Source organism: Nesoenas mayeri (genome assembly GCF_963082525.1).
Source record: "Nesoenas mayeri genome assembly, contig: SCAFFOLD_36, whole genome shotgun sequence".
NCBI classification, from domain to species: Eukaryota; Metazoa; Chordata; class Aves; order Columbiformes; family Columbidae; genus Nesoenas; species Nesoenas mayeri.
This window is the reverse complement of record NW_027659963.1, coordinates 1,369,815-1,389,695: the sequence shown is the minus strand read 5'-3', so window position 1 is coordinate 1,389,695 and position 19,881 is coordinate 1,369,815.

Below are 19,881 nucleotides of genomic sequence, written 5' to 3'. Positions count from 1 at the left end.
GTGTGTCACAAACCCCATGGGACAGCATGTGTGACAAAAACCCCACTGGACAGCGTGCATGCCACAAACCCCATTGGACATTATTTGTGTCACAAACCCCATGGGACAGTATGTGTGTCACAATCCCCCTTGGACAGTGTTTGTGTCACAAACACCTCTGGACAGCTTTTGTGTCACAAACCCCATTGGACAGTGTGTGTGTCACGAACCCTATTGGACAGCGTGTGTGTAAGAAAACCCATTGGACAGCGTGTGTGTCACAACCCCCCGTGGAAACTGTGTGCGTCACAAATACCCCTGGACAGTGTGTGTGTCACAATCCCCATTGGAGATTCTGTATGTCACAAACCCCATTGGACAGCGTGTGTGTCACAAACCCCATTGGACAGCGTGTGACATAATCCCCCTGGAAACTATGTGTGTACAAAATACCACTGGACAGCGTGTGTGTCACAAATCCCACTGGATAACCTGTGTGTCACAATCCCCATTGGAGAGCGTGTGTGTCACAATCCCCATTGGACAGCCTGTGTGTCACAACCCCTCTTGGTCAGTGTGTGTGTCACAAACCCCCGTAAACGGTGTGTGTGTCACAAAGTCAATTGAACACCGTGTGTTGTACAAAAGCCATTGGATAGCGTGTGTGTCACAAACCCATTGGACAGCCGTTGTTTCACAAACCCCATTGGACAGGGTGTGTGTCATAAACACCCCTGGACGCCGTTTGTGTCACAAATGCTCCTGGACAGCGTGTGTGTCACAAACTCCATTGGAAAGTGTGTGTGTCACAAACCCCATTGGACAGCGTCTGTGTCACAAACCCCATTGGACAGTGTGTGTGTGACAAACCCGATTGGACAGCCTGTGCGTCACAAACCCCATTGGACAGCGTGTGTGTCACAAACTCACTTTGGACAACGTGTGTGTGACAAGCACCCCTGGAAAGCTTGTGTCAGAGCCCCCCATGGAAACTATGTGTGTCACAAACACCCCTGGACTGATTGTGTGTCACAAACCCTATTGGAGAGTGTGTGTCACAAACCCCATTGGACAGCGTGTGTGTCACAAACCCCCCTGGACAGCGGGTGTGTCACAATTCTTCCTGGACAGTGTGTGTATCACAAAAACCAATGGACATTGTGTGTGTCACAGACCCCATTGGACAGGGTGTGTGTCACAAACACCCCTGGACACCGTGTGATTCACAAAGCCCAGTGGACAGTGTGTGTGTCACAAGCCCCTCTGGACAGTGTGTGTGTCACAAGCACCTGTGGACGCCGTTTCTGTCACAAACGCCCCTGGACAGGGTGTGTGTGACAAACCCCATTGGACACTGTGTGTGTCACAAACCCCATTGCACAAGGTGTCTGTCAGAAACACCCCTGGACACCCTGTGTGTCACAAATGCCCCTGGACAGGGTGTGTGTCACAAACCCCATTGTACAGCATGTGTGACAAAAACCCCACTGGACAGCGTGCATGCCACAAACCCCATTGGACATTGTTTGTGTCACAAACCCCATGGGACAGCATGTGTGTCACAATCCCCCTTGGACAGTGTTTGTGTCACAAACACCTCTGGACAGCTTTTGTGTCACAAATCCCATTGGACAGTGTGTGTGTCACGAACCCTATTGGACAGCGTGTGTGTAAGAAAACCCATTGGACAGCGTGTGTGTCACAACCCCCCGTGGAAACTGTGTGTGTCACAAATACCCCTGGACAGCGTGTGTGTCACAATCCCCATTGGAGATTCTGTAGTCACAAACCCCACTGGACAGCGTGTGTGTCACGAACCCCCCTGGACACTGTGTGTGTCACAAACACCCTTAGAGAGGGTGTGTGTCACAAAGCCCATTGCAAAGGGTGTGTGTCACAAACACCCCTGGACACTGTCTGTGTCACAAATTCCATTGAATAATGTGTGAGTCACTAAGCCCATTGGACACTGCGTGTGTCACAAACCTCCTTGGACAGGGTGTGTGTCACAATCCACCTGGAAACTGGGTGTGTCACAAACACCCCTGGACAGGGTGTGTGTCACAAACACCATTGGACAGTGTGTGTCACAAACCCCCCTGGACACTGTGTTTGTCACAAACACCCTTAGACAGGGTGTGTGTCACAAACCCCATTGGACAGCGTGTGTGTCACAAAGTCCATTGGAAAGGGTGTGTGTCACAAACACCCCTGGACAGTGTGTGTGTCACAAACTCCGTTGAATAACGTGTGAGTCACAAAGCTCATTGGACACTGCGTGTGTCACAAACACCCTTGGACAGGGTGTGTGTCACAATCCACCTGGAAACTGGGTGTGTCACAAACACCGCTGGACAGGGTGTGTGTCACAAACGTCATTGGACAGCCTGTGTGTCACAAACACCCTTGGACACCGTTTGTGTCACAAACGCTCCTGAACAGGGTGTGTGTCACAAACCCCCTGGGACAGGGTGTGTCTCAGAAACCACATTGGACAGTGTGTGTGTTACAACCCCATTGAACACTTTCTGTGTCACAATTCCCATTAGACAGCGCGTGTGTAAGAAATCCCATTGCACAGCTTGTGACTCACAAACCCAATTGGACAGCGTGTGTCACAATCCACCTGGAAACTGGGTGTGTCACAGACACCCCTGGACAGGGTGTGTGTCAGAAATGCCATTGGACAGCCTCTGTGTCACAAACTCCATTGGACAGCGTGTGTGTCACAAACCCCATTGGACACCCTGTGTGTCACAAACGCCATTGCACGGCGTGTTTGTCACAAACCGCATTGGACAGCCTGTGTGTCACAACCGCTCTTGGACAGTGTGTTTGTCACAAACCTCCCTAAACAGTGTGTGTGTGACAAACCCCATTGGACAGTGTCTGCGTCACAAACCCCATTGGACAGGGTGTGTGTCACAAACACCCCTGGACAGCGTGTGTGTCACAAACGCCCCTGTACAGGGTGTGTATCACAAACACCCCTGGATAGAGTGCGTGTCATAAACACCATTTCACTTTGTGTGTTTCAAAAACGCCATTGGACAACGTGTGTGTCACAAACCTCATTGGACGGGTTGTGTGTCACAAACACCCCTGGACAGGGTGTGTGTAAAAATCCCATTGGACTGCATGTGTGTCACAAACCCCTTTGGACAGCGTGTGTGTCACAATCCACCTGGAAACTGGGTGTGTCACAAACACCCCTGGACAGGGTGTGTGTCACAAACGCCATTGGACACCCTGTGTGTCACAAACCCCATTGGACAGCGTGTGTCTGACAAACCCCATTGGACACCCTGTGTGTCACAAACCTCATTGCACAGCGTGTTTGTCACAAACCGCATTGGACAGCCTGTGTGTCACAACCACTCTTGGACAGCGTGTGTGTCACAAACCCCCCTAAACAGTGTGTGTGTGTCGCAAAACCCATTGGACAGCGTGTTTGGTACAAACGTCATTGGACAGCGTGTGTGTCACAAACCCATTGGACAGCCATTGTTTCACAAACCCCGTTGCACAGGGTGTGTGTAACAATCACCCCTGGACGCCGTTTATGTCGGAAACGCCCCTGGACACCGTTTTGTCACAAATGCCCCTGGACAGCGTGTGTGTAACAAACTGCATTGGAAAGTGTGTGTGTCACACCCCACCCTGGAAACTGTGTGTGTCACAAACACCCCTGGACAACGTGTATGTCAGAAACGCCCCTAGATAGGGTGTGTGTCACAAACGCCATTGGAGAGTGTATGTGTCACAAACCCCATTGGACAACGTGTGTCTCACAAACCCCATTGGACAGCATGTGTCACAAGCCACCCTGGAAACTGTGTGTGTCCAAAATATCCCTGGTCAGAGTGTGTGTCACAAACCCCACTGGACAGTGTGTGTCTCACGCACCCCACTGGACAGTGTGTGTCACAAACCCCCCTGGACACTGTATGTGTCACAAACACCCTTGGACAGTGTGTGTGTCAGAAACCCCATTGGAGAGCGTGTGTGTCCAAACCCCATTGGACAGCGTGTGTGCCACAAAGCCCATTGGAAAGGGTGTGTGTCACAAACACCCCTGGACAGTGTGTGTGTAACAAACCCCATTGAACAACGTGTGAGTCACAAAGCCCTTTGGACACTGCGTGTGTCACAAACCCCCTTGGACAGTGTGTGTGTCACAATCCACCTGGAAACTGGGTGTGTCACAAACACCCCTGGACAGGGTGTGTGTCACAAACGCCATTGGATAGCCTGTGTGTCTCACAAAGCCCATTGGACACCCTGTGTGGCACAAACCCCATTGCACAGCGTGTGTGCCACGAACCGCATTGGACAGCCTGTGTGTCACAACCCCTCTTGGATAGTGTGTGTGTCACAAACCCCCCTAAACAGTGTGTGTGTGTCGCAAAACCCATTGGACAGCGTGTTTGGTACAAACGCCATTGGACAGCGTGTGTGTCACAAACCCCATTGGAAAGGGTGTGTGTCACAAACGCCCCTGGACAGGGTGTTTGTCACATACCCCACTGTATAGTGTGCATGTCACAAACCCCGTTGAACAACGTGTGAGTCACAAAGCCCATTGTATACTCCGTGTGTCACAAACCCCATTAGACAGCGTGTGTGTCATAAACACCATTGGACAGGGTGTGTGTCACAAACACCCCTGGACAGAATGCGTGTTCACAAACCCCATTGCAAATTGTGTGTGTCACAAACCTCATTGGACAGCATTTATGTCACAAACTCCCTTGGACAGTGTGTGTGTAACAAACGTCCCTGGACAAGGTGTGTATTACAAACCGCGGTGGAGTTTGTGTGTGTCACAAACCCCATTGCACATTGTGTGTGTCAAAAACCCCATTGGACAGCCTGTGTGTCACAAACCCCATTGGACAGGGTGTGTGTCACAAACCCCCTTGGACATGGTGTGTGTCACAAATCCCAGTGGACAGCGTGTTTCACAACCACCCCTGTACAGTGTGTTTTTCACAAACACCCCTGGACACCGTTTGTGTTACAATTGCCCCTGGACAGGGAGTGTGTCACATACCCCTTTGGAGAGTGTGTGTGTCACAAACCCCATTGGACAGGGTGTGTGTCACAAACACCCCTGGACACCGTGTGATTCACAAAGCCCAGGGGACAATGTGTGTGTCACAAGCCCCTCTGGACAATGTGTGTGTCACAAACACCCGTGGATGCCGTTTCTGTCACAAACGCCCCTGGACAGGGTGTGTGTGACAAACTCCATTGGACACTGTGTGTGTCACAAACCCCATTGCACAAGGTGTCTGTCAGAAACACCCCTGGACACCCTGTGTGTCACAAATGCCCCTGGACAGGGTGTGTGTCACAAACTCCATGGGACAGCATGTGTGTCACAATCCCCCTTGGACAGTGTTTGTGTCACAAACACCTCTGGACAGCTTTTGTGTCACAAATCCCATTGGACAGTGTGTGTGTCACGAACCCTATTGGACAGCGTGTGTGTAAGAAAACCCATTGGACAGCGTGTGTGTCACAACCCCCCGTGGAAACTGTGTGTGTCACAAATACCCCTGGACAGCGTGTGTGTCACAATCCCCATTGGAGATTCTGTAGTCACAAACCCCATTGGACAGCGTGTGTGTCACGAACCCCCCTGGACACTGTGTGTGTCACAAACACCCTTAGAGAGGATGTGTGTCACAAAGCCCATTGGAAAGGGTGTGTGTCACAAACATCCCTGAACAGTGTGTGTGTCACAAACTCCATTGAATAACGTGTGAGTCACAAAGCCCATTGGACACTGCGTGTGTCACAAACGCCCTTGGACAGGGTGTGTGTCACAATCCACCTGGAAATTGGGTGTGTCACAGACACCCCTGGACAGGGTGTGTGTCACAAACGCCATTGGACAGCCTGTGTGTCACAAACGCCATTGGACAGCGTGTGTCTCACAAACCCCATTGGACACCCTGTGTGTCACAAACCCCATTGCACAGCGTGTGTGTCACAAACCGCATTGGACAGCCTGTGTGTCACAACCCCTCTTGGACAGTGTGTGTGTCACAAACCCGCCTAAACAGTGTGTGTGTGTCGCAAAACTCATTGGACAGCGTGTTTGGTACGAACGCCGTTGAACAGCGTATGTGGCACAAACACCCTTGGACAGCTGTTGTTTCACAAACCCCATTGCACAGGGGGTGTGTAACAAACACCCCTGGACGCCGTTTGTGTCAGAAACGCCCCTGGACACCGTGTGTGACACAAACTCCATTGGAGAGTGTGTGTGTCACAAACCCCATTGGACAGAGTGTGTCACAAACCCCCTGGAAACTGTGTGTGTCACAAACCCCATTGGACAACGTGTATGTCACAATCGCCCCTGGATAGGGTGTGTGTCACAAACGCCATTGGAGAGTGTATGTGTCACAAACCCCATTGGACAACGTATGTTTCACAAACCCCATTGGACAGCATGTGTCACAAGCCCCTCTGGAAAGTGTGTATGTCCAAAATATCCCTGGACAGAGTGTGTGTCACAAACCCCATTGGACAGGGTGAGTGTTAAACCACATTGGACAGTGTGTGCCACAAACCCTCCTGGACACTGTGTGTGTCACAAACACCCTTAGACAGGGTGTGTGTCACAAACCCCATTGGAGAGTGTGTGTGTCACAAAGCACATTGTAAAGAGTGTGTGTCACAAACACCCCTGGACAGTGTGTGTGTCACAAACACCCCTGGACAACGTGTATGTCACAAACGCCCCTAGATAGGCCGTGTGTCACAAACCCCATTGGACAGTGTATGTGTCACAAACCCCATTGGACAACGTGTGTCTCACAAACCCCATTGGACAGCATGTGTCACAAGTCCCCCTGGAAACTGTGTGTGTCCAAAATATCCCTGGACAGAGTGTGTGTCACAAACCCCATTGGACAGCGTGTATGTCACGAATCCCATTGGACAGCGTGTGCCACAAACCCCCCTGGACAGTGTGTTTGTCACACACACCCTTGGACAGAGTGTGTGTCAGAAACCCCATTGGAGAGCGTGTGTGTCACAAACCCCATTGGACAGCGTGTGTCACAACCCCCCCTGGACAGCGTATGTGTCACAAACCCCATTGGACAGCGTGTGTGTCACAAACCCCATTGGAAAGGGTGCATGTCACAAACCCCATTGAACAACGTGTGAGTCACAAAGCCCATTGTATACTCCGTGTGTCACAAACCCCATTGGACAGCGTGTATGTCATAAATACCATTGGACAGGGTGTGTGTCACAAACACCCCTGGACAGAATGCGTGTTCACAAACCACGTTGCAAATTGTGTGTGTCACAAACCTCATTGGACAGCATTTATGTCACAAACCCCCTTGGACAAGGTGTGTGTTACAAACCGCGGTGGAGTTTGTGTTTGTCACAAACCCCATTGCACATTGTGTGTGTCACAAACCCCATTGGACAGCCTGTGTGTCACAAACCCCATTGGACAGGGTGTGTGTCACAAACACCCCATTGTACAACATTTGTGTCAGTAACGTCCCTGGACAGGGTGTGTGTCACAAACCCCATTGGATATGGTGTGTGCCACAAATCCCAGTGGACAGCGTGTTTCACAACCACCCCTGTACAGTGTGTTTTTCACAAACACCCCTGGACACCGTTTGTGTTACAATCGCCCCTGGACAGGGAGTGTGTCACATACCCCTTTGGAGAGTGTGTGTGTCACAAACCCCATTGGACAGGGTGTGTGTCACAAACACCCCTGGACACCGTGTGATTCACAAAGCCCAGGGGACAGTGTGTGTGTCACAAGCCCCTCTGGACAGTGTGTGTGTCACAAACACCCCTGGACGCCGTTTCTGTCACAAACGCCCCTGGACAGGGTGTGTGTGACAAACCGCCATTGGACACTGTGTGTCACAAACTCCATTGCACAAGGTGTCTTTCAGAAACACCCCTGGACACCCTGTGTGTCACAAATGCCCCTGGACAGGGTGTGGGTCACAAACCCTATTGTACAGCATGTGTGACAAAAACCCCACTGGACAGCGTGCATGCCACAAACCCCATTGGACATTGTTTGTGTCACAAACCCCATGGGACAGCATGTGTGTCACAATCCCCCTTGGACAGTGTTTGTGTCACAAACACCTCTGGACAGCTTTTGTGTCACAAACCCCATTGGACAGTGTGTGTGTCACGAACCCTATTGGACAGCGTGTGTGTAAGAAAACCCATTGGACAGCGTGTGTGTCACAACCCCCCGTGGAAACTGTGTGTGTCACAAATACCCCTGGACAGTGTGTGTGTCACAATCCCCATTGGAGATTCTGTATGTCACAAACCCCATTGGACAGCGTGTGTGTCACAAAGCCCATTGGAAAGGGTGTGTGTCACAAACACCCCTGGACAGTGTGTGTGTCACAAACTCCATTGAATAACGTGTGAGTCACAAAGCCCATTGGACACTGCGTGTGTCACAAATCCCCTTGGACAGGGTGTGTGTCACAATCCACCTGGAAACTGGGTGTGTCACAAACACACCTGGACAGGGTGTGTGTCACAAACGCCATTGAACAGCCTGTGTGTCACAAACGCCATTGGACAGCGTGTGTCTCACAAACTCCATTGGACACCCTGTGTGGCACAAACCCCATTGCACAGCGTGTGTGTCACAAACCGCATTGGACAGCCTGTGTGTCACAACCCCTCTTGGACAGTGTGTGTGTCACAAACCCGCCTAAACAGTGTGTGTGTGTGTCGCAAAACCCATTGGACAGCGTGTTTGGTACAAACGCCATTGGACAGCGTGTGTGTCACAAACCCATTGGACAGCCGTTGTTTCACAAACCCCATTGCACAGGGTGTGTGTAACAATCACCCCTGGACGTCGTTTATGTCAGAAACGCCCCTGGACACCGTTTTGTCACAAATGCCCCTGGACAGCGTGTGTGTAACAAACTCCATTGGAAAGTGTGTGTGTCACACCTCCCCCTGGAAACTGTGTGTGTCACAAACAGCCCTGGACAACGTGTATGTCACAAATGCCCCTAGATAGGGTGTGTGTCACAAACCCCATTGGACAGTGTATGTGTCACAAACCGCATTGGACAACGTGTGTCTCACAAACCCCATTGGACAGCCTGTGTCACAAGCCCCCCTGGAAACTGTGTGTGTCCAAAATATCCCTGGACAGCGTGTGTGTCACAAACCCCATTGGACAGCGTGTGTGTCACGAATCCCATTGGACAGTGTGTGTCACAACACCCCCTGGACATTGTGTGTGTCACAAACACCCTTAGACAGGGTGTGTGTCACAAACCCCACTGGACACACAGATGACTACAGTAAAAAACCAACACTGAAGGTATGCAGGTCTTTATTTCTTCTAGTCGAGGGGATCAATAAGAGATTTAGCTGCTTGCACTGTTTTTGTTACTCACACACTGATGATCTAGTATAGAAGCTGCAAACCTCACAAGAAGCAGACCCAGAACCTCATTTAAGTGCCCTAAGGTCAAATTAAGAAGTCATTTAGCTGGTTTTCTCAGTGACCCCCCTCCTCTGAGGTTCCTCCTTGCACAGTGACTATCAACGCCAGAAGGAAAATTTACTTTAATCCCGCACGCAGGTGAATTTTGGATTTTTAAGTTTCTTTCCTGAAATGAATGATGTATTTCTCTCTTATATGGTTAAGTAAAGGTTCACAAAAAAACCACATTTCTTTGCTGGACTTTTGTTTCTTTTCAGTGGCAAAATTTGTCACTGTACAAATATTGGATCAGATGGCAACTAAAATATCATGAAGTTAGTTGACGTTCCTCCAATACCCATCTATAGAAACACATTGTTATCAGTTACTAAAATGGTTAAAAATCAGTCTTACTGCTCGTCCGTTGTTATTAATGAGAAAACTGTTTTACATAACTGACCTGAAATGCAGATGAATCCAGAAGAAAAAAAAGCCTCGTTGTATGAAGACAAGTTATCTGTTTGGGCATAAACTGCATAAATGGACATATGAGAACAAGAGCATTCCACATAGTCTGATGTGTCGTCAACCACTTTGCAGAACCCACTGTCGGACAGCCAGCTGCAAAACAAAATGTTCACAAAGCTGGAAATTGACTTGTCTAACTCACACGGTAAACAGGCTTGAAAATTGTTGTATCTCTGAAAACACCGCGTTTTCTAAACTACTGCATAAGTTTATCTTCATCTATTGCACATCTTTCATGTGCAGTTTTTAGAATAGCATATTTACATGAAATTAAAACAGCTTGTAAAAAATTATATTATTAAAAAAATATAAGTATATAGTCATGAACTTTGTTTTTCTGCTAGAAATTTTTTTGTGGCCATGTTTTAAAACTTACACACGATTCACAGTCCCATCTGAATTTTTAAATAGTGTGTTGCTTAAACTTGCACAGTGCTTTAGCCCATTCTGAAGAACACTTGCTGTTTTGAAACTAAAATACATGTTCTCCTTCAGTATTGCTGAAAATTTTGGAAAAGGATACTACAGGTGACATCCTAAGCCATTTCTAGTGGAAACCACATTGTTCTGTGATACAATGTCTAGATAAAAGGAGAGTATGCAGGTAAATTCTGCTGCATCTCCTTCCTGAATAGTTTATATCAGTGACAGACTGATATAATCCAGACCATCTAATGAAATCATATCTAAACTAACTCGTTGTCTGCAGGATATAGAATGTAACTCTCTCTAATTTCATTTATACTGTGTGAACAGGAAAGAAACAGGCAAATCAAATAACAGGGCATTGAAGGGAATACACAGAAAACTTTAGCACATCGCTTGCAATGGTGTGAGTAGCAATAAGAATGGAAAATGATCAGCAGTTCACCACTTCTGAAAACCAGGATACATCAAGTCAAGCTAGCAGCAGCAATATTAAAAACTACCAGGAGATGGCTTTTCTGTCAAAAAGTAAGAGCCCTACAGAGATCATCGTCAAAAGTTATGCCAAAATTCTGGATATTAGCAAATAAGGAATATTCTGTTTCAGTGACTTGAAGCAATACCAGAGACGCAGGTTTAATTCTTTGTAAGAATGGACTCAAAATGTTGTCTGATAACAACTGTAAAGAGTACAAAAGAGGCTAATATTAATGAAGTGATGCCATTCTGGAATTTATGGCCTCTCAGCATTGCCCAACACATCATTACATAAACTAAACAGTACTGTAATGAAAAAAATCAATAGTAGAAGTCTGAGAAATCTCTAAGTTAGAATAACTACACATTTTATTATACAGAATGTTTTACGTGCTGGTACAAAGGCCAGAAAAGTTAAGGGAAAAAGATGGATAAGAAATAGATCAATTTCGTACTTGCAGGCGATCTGATCGGACTTGATGGGATTTTATACAAAGACACATGGTAGAAACTGGAAAACTAAACAGATTAATAAAACAACCTTTCAGCAGCTTGGCTCCAGAGGAGACATAGAGACTTTTGTGGAACAATCCGACTTCCTGTAGCATAAACCCGATAAACAACTTCATTGTTATCTTTCAAAGGGTATGAACTCCGACCCTTCAAACTCATAGAAAAAACCTGAAACAATACACACAACATAAACACAAACTTCATATTAAAATTAAACAGTCAGTGCTCATTTTAATCACAAACACTAAAACGCTCACATCATTTTAAAGATATTTAAGATGGTTCGAGTAATATATAAATTAATTTATTGAAAAAATAAATTGCATTATCTTCAAACCTTGTTCTTCAAGGCAAGCTCTTTGTCTCCAGTAAGGAACCACTGCTGACTGCTATATTCTGTGAACTGTACAGATTCACAGCTCTCTTCTTGAAGAGGGGATAACACAACAGAGACCTTTAACAAATGTTCAGGTACTTGAATAAAATCTCCATCTTTTCCATCAAATCTGTGTCCGTTGATTTGCTAAGGAAACCAGTTGTGAGCCATTATTGCAATGTACGGGCAGCTGTCAAGGCTATTTTTACCTCTGTTGAAGAGGAAAAGCAACAGGGCTGGTAAGTGGAACTGAACTTTCACTATGCTTCACATAATTACTCTAAAATGTATGCGTAATTAATATTTTATTCCTTCATCATTTTAGGCTTTATTACATTTAATAAAAAGACAGCTTCCGGTTCTGTGAAAAAAGGAGGGGCGGAATTATTATGTATCTTGGCTTCTCCATTTCTCCTCTGGATTTTGCTCACTATGATCTGTAAGAAAAACCATCCCACGGTAAAACAGGTTATCATAATATTCATCTTTATAACTTGATGTAGAGAAGAGTCAATAACAAGGAGAAGCATTAAAATGGATGATCTAGCTCTTATTCCCAAGAGATGACACAAAAAACTTGCAATAACGAATTTGAACTTTCAAGTTCTGGACACTGTTCCAGAGAGCACTGTTATTTATGCCATTTACTGTCTTTTGGCTGAGATGGGCATCTTAACCCCTATAACTTATGCAATGTCACAGAAAGTTACATCTCCAAAAGAAACTGAGAAAGAAATCTAAAGCATGCTGATTTTCACCGGACGGGAAAAAAGAAAAAAGGTATTTTTTTATTCTAGATTCAACTACCAGTTTTTTAATAGGTTCACAGTGGGAGAAACCCACTGTTGAAAAGTGTTTGTGTCATAAAACTGTCATTTGTTTCTGCAGTCATCTATTTTCCCTGCCAATTAGCCTGGCCATAGGTTATGATGCACTTGCAGAAAAAACTAGGAATTTGAAACTACATGTAAAAACTATGAGTTGCTTTCAGGCAATTCTAAATAATGTTCAAGTGAGCAAAACCATGTACACAGAAATTAGAGAATGCCAGTAGAAATTTTGGGTTACTTACTGTCACCTACATCTTAAAGCATAGCTCTCCATCATATAATTACGTTATTTTCTTAGCAAGATTAATTAATCCTTTTCTAAGCAATATTTAAGCTAATGGTGACTTAATACATCCCAGATCTCCTGACTTCTACTCTCAGAGCTATCCCGCATTTGTGACATCAGCTCTTAGAGCTTTGTAAGATTCCGACAGAGTGCAACACGTTTTCATACAGGTAACAAGTCCCTTTTCTAAAAAATACCATTTACATTTTTACTGTCTTAGCTTTCTGGTATTTTCAAAACGTATTTTGAATTCAAGGTTACTTACCTTTCTCCCGGTGACCCACACATTACCCCTGTCAACAGGGAAAAGGCAAATTTCCTGGTCACCGCAGCAAGCACGCTATATCCTCGTGTGTCCTCGCGCTTTGGGCTAGCCAGCGTGCAGAGTATCTCATAGAAAAGGCTTCTACTTTTATCAGTGAGTAACTGTTTCTCACCAACATCTGTCACCTAAAGGGAGGAGAAGAAATCGAACATTTTGTGCACACAAGTCTGCTTGTAACATTTCCTCATAAAACGAACATTTATCCCAGTGTTCATTCTGAAAGTTCAGCATATTTTTCATTTCTTGATCACTGCGGCCAAGGCATCAGGTGCAGTCTATGTCAAAACTACACAAAGATATCCTTACTAATGTGGATTTATTAAAGAAACCATGTGGGACTTTTCATTCCTTCGCAAGTCAAAGATCGTTGCGCCCTGAGGAGTCTTGATATGATTTCTGTGTCAAAATGGCAACAGTCACAAATGAATTATTCTTCATTAATATTTTTATACTGGTTTGTGTCTAGGTATTTAAACATTTTCCAGCTCCACATTTAAACACTTTCCAGATCCATTTTGCATTGCTCCACAAGTCCAGAAGAGCCAGGAAGCCACAAAACTAGTCCCAGGGTTTTCACAGAACTCAGGGCAATGCTGAAGTGCTCAGGTACTTGCCAGCCCGATTGCCAGAGGTAGTGCAGAGGGAAAAAAAAGGAAAAGAATATGCAGGCCTGGTTAAGACAACAGCAGAAGACTCCAGCTGGTCCTGCTAGGACTTGCTGGTGTGTTGACTGTATTCAAATGTGAAGATAAGAACAACCTATCGGAGAGCAGTGTAGGGGAAAGGGACCTGGGGGTCCTGGGGACAGCAGGATGACCATGAGCCAGCACTGGGCCCTTGTGGCCAGGAAGCCAATGGTACCTGGGGTGGGTTAGAAGGAGGTGGTCAGAGAGGTTCTCCTGCCCCTCTGCTCTGCCCTGGGGAGACCACACCTGGAATCTTGTGTCCAGTTGTGGCCCCTCAGTTCCAGCAGGACAGGGAACTGCTGGAGGGAGTCCAGCGCAGCCACCAAGATGCTGAAGGGAGTGGAGCATCTCCCATGTGAGGAAAGGCTGAGGGAGCTGGGGCTCTGGAGCTGGACAAGAGGACACTGAGGGGGGACTCATTCATGGGGATCAATATGGAAAGCGGGAGCGTCAGGAGGATGGAGCCAGGCTCTTCTCGGTGACAACCAATGGTAGGACAAGGGGTAATGGGTACAAACTGGAACACAGGAGTTTTGGAGGTTCTGCTTAAATTTGAGAAGAACCTTATTCCCGGTGAGGGTGGCAGAGCCTGGCCCAGGCTGCCCAGGGAGCTTGTGGAGTCTCCTTCTCTGCAGACATTCCTGCGTGACACCAAAGGGAAAATGTGGCACAGCACAAAACATCGTGCTATAGGTACATACACAAAATCAATACCAGTTGTTCTTTTCAACCTATTTGATTGTTGATTGCCGGCCACCATCCTAACTTGTAGCAGGCAAACGTCTTCCATGACTGGGACTTCACAGCTTCTATTTTTACCTTTGTCTGTGTCCCTGGATCCCTGGGTCCCTGCTGTGGATGCTGTCCTTGATCTTATCACAGGCCTGTGTGTTATTTTACTCTTATTAAAGTCATTGGTCATTCAAGAAAGAGCAGGAAAGGTTTACCTTATCTATTATATGCATCACAGCAGTAAGCTGCTCTTCTGTGGTTTCTGTAGCCACTTTGACATTCAGATTCTGGAGGACTCTGTGTAAGATGGTGTCATCAAGAGGCTGATGGAGTTGATCAATGAGCCCCCAAGCTGGCAAGGAGTCCAAATCTGACACATTGGTGACGTTAGCAATGCCATACACGTCACCTGCCCTGGCACCGCCTGTGGGATTAGAAAGTACAACCTGGAAACGCTTTGGAAATGGGTTTAAAGATCCTGTCTTTGGAGTTAGGGTCACATCCAGGAACATATTTCTCTGTCCAGGTTCAAAAGTCAATAAACCCTCAGATCTGGCAAAATCTTGTCCTGCCACAGCTGGAGAGATGAAGGTCCGGCCAATAGGTTCAGGTTTCTGTAGCTCCTTAAAACAAATCAGAAGAGTTTGGGGTAACATTATGATAGATACAATCGTTCAAAAACAGCTGCTGTAGAACTCCTGTTGTAAACGGGTAAAATTTAAGTGTGTAAAAAAAGAAACCCTCTTTCAAAATGCAGTTAAGAATTATATAACAATTACCTTAAATGAAATATCTCCCTGAAGTAGCAATCTGTCACCTGTAATCACTGACTACCCAGGGAAAGAATTATATATATTGTCGATAGTGTACAGGATCCCTCTCGTTCTTTTGCAAAACAAAAATCACAAAGCTTTTTCTGGGTGAACAGATGTTACAGAAACGTTAGCACATCTGTAAGGTGAATTCCAGAGGGCACAATGTAAGTTTAGGTCTGTAGCATGAAATTCCCTCGGTTCAGGGTACAGGCAGGCATTACAGATACATAAAAACTAAACAAAAGGAAAAAAATAAACCACTCTGGAAACCTGTGCCCAAATTAATATCAGTTCATGATATTTTTAGTCCCAGTAAAGATACCTAGGAATGCTATAGGGCCTCATTTCTTCTGTGAAGTAGCACTCTTTTCACCTTCCACGAGGTCTGCAGATTCTTCATATCCTTACTGGTTTTGTCAGTTGCCATAACCCTGGTATTATATCTCGTAATATAACAAACTTTCCTTAAGTGGAAACTAACATTCCGGGCTATTATTCAAATTCAATAGTATTTATTAATTTAGTAAGAACTGATTGTATACTGACTATTAAGCAAAGATGTTTATTCGTGAAATACTAGACCGCTTTTGAAAACATTTTGCTTTAATTAGTAGAGTTTACTTATGGAATAAATCAGAATTTTTTTTGAGTTCAGAGAACTTAGTAAATCAGTGCGGTGTGTATCTCTTTCAAAATTGCTCTAGAACAAAATCACATAATCTGTGCAAATTTCAGTAAGAAGTTTCCTTTTGTTTACCCCTTCCAATCGAGAACTAGGAAATGGAGCAATAAGTGGTAATAAAAGCACCAGTGGCAAGAGCATTGTTTAAGAAACCTTTGTAGAAATGAGATAAGCATCTGTTTCCTGTCTGCCACGGCTTCTTATTTTACAGGTACCAAGAGCACCAATAATTTGGTGTGTGGTCACGCACACTCGTTACCTAAAAATATCCGAAGAAGGGTTGCTATATAAAAATTATAAACAGGTAAAGAAATGCTCCCTATATTTCAGCCTAAATATACACTGGACAGTAGCAATTTCTTCTCCATTTAACATCTAAATTATAATGAACTTTTGGCTGGAAAGAATGTGAAAATTTGTTATCACGCAATTGAACAAAAGCACTGGTCAGCTATAAGAAATGGATGGAAATATCACGTAATCCCATGCAGTTGAAATAAATATGCATCCAATACAGCAATAGAATGCAAAGCATTTTATTGTAAAGGTTGATGGAATTACACCCCTCTTGCAGCCTGTTCCTTGACGTTGAAATCAAGGAAGGAATCATGTTTTTGCAGTTGTGTTACTTCTGCTAAAGGAGAATCTTCATAATCTGTCAGTTAATAATGAGGTAGTCATTTAGAGATAAAAGGGTCCCAAGTTAGAAGTGTCTGATGTTACAGCTGTAAACATAACCAAAAAAATGAAAGGGGATGGTAAAATAGGCTTAAGCACGTGAGATTTTTTAATCAGATAATTTTAGTTTAGAACTTCAAGAAAATGGAATAAAATCTGATTAAAGCGCTCCTTCTCTTTTCCTAAGTGTGCTCTGTGTATTAATACATTTTTCACCTAAAACAGCAAGTGTGTTGGCATCTGAATCTTGACAGGCATACACATAATAAAAACTTAATTTGAGAGAAAAAAGCCTCAAAAATTTGAGTATTTCAAGAACTTTAGGACAAAGAAAGAAATGTATTTAATGCCTGCCTGCCCGTTGTCTTTGAGGTAACTGAAAGGTACTATGAAACAAATCACTCTTGATAATACAAGAGTGAACAAGGCCTTTTTGCTGGTGGAAAACAAACAAAATTATAATGTATGGGCCCAGCAAATGCTTGACTGCTTCCTGAAAAAAATGCTAATTACAGCCAGATTCACTTTACAGAATGAGCGATTTACTAGCAAAAAAAATAAGTTAAATTATAAAAACAGCAATAGACGCTTTACCTGCATGCTGGAGCTGACCACTGTGGTTACCGATGTACTAGAATCTCTATGCACTTGCAGGCTGATTAAAGTTGTCTTCTTGTGAGCCACAGCAAAACGAGATCCCACAGCAAAATACACTAAACCACGAGGAGCGTCGCTTTCAAGGACGGTTATAAAAGCAAATCTGGCACTGCTGTTCAATGCAGCTCCTGTGCTTACAGCATAAAGCTCAACAAAAAAATACATCTCAAATTCAGGTACCTGTAAAGGAGGGATGATTTTCATGTCATTATAAGACCCACTAATTATTTGTTTTTAAAAAGTTTGCATTATTTTGTATGCACAATGGATACTAACACCATAAGCATGCCTCTTGAAATGTGCAGTAAGTGCAAGGAAGTATTAATATATCCTAAAAATAATAATGTTGCAGCAATGCCACGTGCAATAATGACATCGTGAATTTTTGCATGGGACTCTACCGAAATAAAACAGCTATTTGTATACTACACGTATTGTTACTGTAGATTTGCCATAAGACAAGATGGTAAATGCTTTAAGAGCTCAGTTTTCCAGATTATGGAGTTACACAGCTGTACATTTTGTAAGGAATTTGCTCTTTCACTTAATTTTTGCCTTATGAAAAGGCATGTACCCACCTTCTTACCTGTGTAAAAAACTCCATAGAAGAGTGAGTATGCAGTTTTGAATCTTCGGTTAATACTGACTGTATTTTAATATTGAACTCTGCTAACCACAGTTTTGAATAGCATTTTACACACAGCCTTAGTGTTTGTGCACTAACATGTTTGCACATATTTTTACAAGCAAAACTAACTAGGTTTGGATGTTTAACTGAATTTATCCAAAATCCCAAAGCCTGCAGATACTACCTGGTAGGCCTTTGTGAGGTTTAGAATATACAGAAATCTTGCGTTGGTCTGGAAATACAGGCTATTGAATTTCAGCGTTCACATGTCAAAGAATTAGTCTAGGAATTTCTACAAACTGAATGCCTGTTTATTGAAAATAAGGTAGCAATATTAAATTACACTATGACGTGTTGCCCTCCCTTTGATTTTCTATCTACACTACAGATATAACATGTTTAGAAATAGATATCCGATTCCTGAGATTCCATAAATAATTGGAAATATGGCATCTGAACCTATTAGATGCACTGAGGAAGCAGCAAACCAGCAAAAAAACACTCCATAGTTCTTTACAAGACAACAGCATTATAAAAAAAAGTTGGTAATTGAAGACGATTTCAAGTATAGATTTTTGTTCCGGGTCTGAATTTTTGGAAATTCTGCTGTAATTCTAGGAAAGCAGGAACCAGCTCTTAGCAAATGAAGTCAGTGCAACTGACCAAGCAAAAACTTTCTAAAAGCTAGATGTCATACCGTACGCCATAAAAACGTAAAATATTTATTGAATGCATTTATTACTTCATCATTTCATAATGTATTTGTTGCTAATTTATAAGCTATTTTATGGAAGAAGAACTGGAAGAAGAATTAAAGAATATTTGGGGGGGCTAAACAGCATATATTTTTAATCGAGTAGTCATCAAGTAATTATTTACATGGAATGATCTTGACTAATGGATGACAGGCACAAATTCACTGTAGCGCCACAGGGAACTAACCTTCCATTAGCACCTGTTTGAGTGGCACACGCTTGTGCTTCATGTGGTATAAATGCATGTTTCTAACGCTGCCAGTCCGCTGTCATTAAATAATGAAGACACTCCTCTGGAATAAACAGGTTCAAAATCCCAGTTTGCGCAGCGAGGCCACCTGTGATCCACTCATGCATATATTTTATTCCTTGGCTCTGTAATTTAAAAATTACATCCGAAGATGCAGAAGGAAAATAGCCCTCTGAGCTAAGGGAATGCACACAGTTCCCTAGTGGGAAATAATTGTTTCCCACATCCTACATCTTGCGTTGTTTTCTAAAGTGTAGTCAGACAAACTGTAGAAACCTTCTCATATTGTCTTTTTTCCATTCCCCAGACCTCAGCTTTGCCACTAGCCTGACAGTTCAGATAGTTTATCGGAAAATTTCAAACTCTTCACTCTGAAAGAATGACAAACATTAATCTTCCCTTTCTTAAGGGACTGTTCTAAGCACCAGGTGTTCAAACAAAATTATTGTTTCCTTTTGTTTCCAGTAAAAATTGTTGCAATAAAAGCTTTTTGTTTCTTTTTTTTTTGTAGAATGAGGTGTTATTAGTTGCAGGATATGCTTTCTATAAAACACCCTAAGAAGTCCTTTAACTGATTAAAAATTTACTGTGTGGAGGATAAGAATGCAGCAAATGAATACACACCTCACTGAGATAACTCCATTCTTTTTTCTTATGGTTCTATAAAAGATCTGCATTTTACTCTTCAAATTAAATACTCATCTTCCCAAGTTTTTAGCAGTCACCATGGATGCAGCACAAGTCTGTAAATAAACATGTATTTGCAGAGGAGCTGAGCAGATGTCAAGT